At 42.7% G+C, this 2,214-nt stretch overlaps 1 non-coding gene across 1 annotated transcript; it reads left to right on the forward strand.

The window, feature by feature from the left end:
* Nucleotides 1-1,682: 1,682 nt before the first annotated feature.
* trnaw-cca (transfer RNA tryptophan (anticodon CCA)) lies at nt 1,683-1,754 on the forward strand. Its single transcript has one exon. It is a non-coding gene; the product is annotated as a tRNA-Trp (tRNA).
* The last annotated feature ends 460 nt before the right edge of the window (nt 1,755-2,214 follow it).

The following is a 2,214-nucleotide window of genomic DNA, read 5'->3' on the forward strand; positions in this document are numbered from 1 at the left end:
CGCAGACTATCAGGCCCTGGGGATTTATCAGCCTTCAATCCCATCAATTTGCCTAACACAATTTCCCACATAATAAGGATATCCTTCAGTTCCTCCTTCTCACTGTACCCTAGTACATTCGGAAATTTATTCGTGTCTTCCTTCGTGAAGACAGAACCGAAGTATTTGTTCTCTTGGTCTGCCATTTCTTTGTTCCCCATTATAAATTCACCTGAATCCGACTGCAAGGGACCAACGTTTGTCTTCACTAATCTTTTTCTCTTCACATATTTACAGAAGCTTTTATGTTCCAAGCAAACTTCCCCTCCTCATGAAACCCTTCGCACTCCTCTGTTGAATTCTAAATTTCTCCCAGTCCTCAGGTTTGCTGATTTTTCTGGCCAATTTATCTGCCTCTTCCTTGGTTTTAACACTATCCTTAATTTCCCTTGTTAACCACGGTTGAGCAACGTTCTCCGTTCTATTTTTACTCCAGACAGGGATGTACAATTGCTGAAGTTCACCCGTGTGATCTTTAAATGTTTACCATTGCCTATCCACTGTGAACTCTTTTACTATCCTTGGCCAGTTGATTCTCGCCAATTCACACCTCAGACCGACAAAGTTGCCTTTCCTTAAGTTCAGGACCCTATTTTCTGAATTAACTGTGAGACACTCTCCATCTTAATGAAGAATTCTACCATATTATGTTACACTTCGCCAAGGGGCCCCGCACAACAAGATTGCGAATTAGTCCTTTCTCATTACACATCACCCACTCGAGGATGGCCAGCTCTCTTATTGGTTCCTCAATATAATGGTCGAGAAAACCATCCCAAATAAACTCCAGGAAATCCTCCTCCACCACATGACTACCATGTGGTTAGCCCAATCAATATGTAGATTAAAGTCACCCATGATAACTGCTGTACCACCACTGCACACATCTCTTATTTCTTGTTTGATGCTGTTCCCAACCTTACCACTACTAAACAGTGAAACAGACATTGCAGCAAGGGTCTGGTTATTGTGAAACAACAATTCTCGAAGAACAGTGACCCCGACATGACTTGAACAAGCAGCCTTTTGATTTAGAGTCAGACGCACTACCGTTGAACCACGAGGTTTACACAATAGTTAAGGGATGTTCGTCTATATGAAGGTTCTGCAATACAAGGGGCTTTAAAATCCCCGCCCATTAAAATACAGTGAGTAAAATGGGATATGGTTCAACAGTCACATGCAAAGTGTCATGTATTGATGTTTGGGGTCACTAGACACCAGGAACCGCCACTGTCGGAGGTCATCGGACTGTATGCGCGTGTGCGCAGGCCCTGGTGTATAAGTGCGAGTACCATGTCACGTGGGCACTTTGGGAGTAAATAATGTTGAACCAGGTTTGCAGCCAAGTGAGTTGACAGTAACAAGTCTTTCGAGTCATTCGAAACATTACAAAAAACACAGGAGAAATTATTGAAGTATGGACTGTCCCTGAGTTAGCATTTGTTTGATTGTGCAAAAGAAGGTGAAGAATTAATTAATGATGCTTTCGCGTGAAAGCAAGACAAAAGGTTAAGAAAAAAATCATACGGTGACTGTCAGGTGAGCGCTGCTTGTGATACCTGGTGGGAATGGGCGGGGATTATAAAGCCCCTTGTATTGCAGAACCTTCATATAGACAAACATCTCTAGCTCACTGTGTAGGCCTCGTGGCGCAACGGTAGCGTGTCTGACTCCAGATCAGAAGGTTGCGTGTTCAAATCACGTCGGGCTCATTGTTCTTTTGGATATTGTTCTTCCAGAATTCATATTTCATTTGCTGTTTGACAATAACCAGACCCTTGCTCCAAGGTCTGTCTCACTGTTTCCCCAGTGTCAGGCAGAGATACGCCTGCTGCCCTCATTTATTTCATGTGACAGGACACAAAAGTTCAAAATCAACCAGCAGGTGGCCACAACCAGCACTGAATAGTCAGCATGGCCGAGCGGTCTAAAGTGCTGTGTTCAATTCAAAATCTATCCTGAAGACAAGGGTTCAAATCCCACTTCTGGTGTTTATTGTTTTTAATCATTAAGCAGAAACAAACACCAACTTTCTTAATATTGAACCATTAATGTCAATTACTTCATTTTTTCTGATCTTTAATTGAACAATGCTCACGCCCAGTTTCGAACCGGGGACTTTTCACGTGTCACTCGAATGTGATAACCACGACACAACAGAAACACTGCAAT

Source organism: Pristiophorus japonicus, unplaced genomic scaffold (genome assembly GCF_044704955.1).
Source record: "Pristiophorus japonicus isolate sPriJap1 unplaced genomic scaffold, sPriJap1.hap1 HAP1_SCAFFOLD_45, whole genome shotgun sequence".
NCBI lineage: Eukaryota > Metazoa > Chordata > Chondrichthyes > Pristiophoridae > Pristiophorus > Pristiophorus japonicus.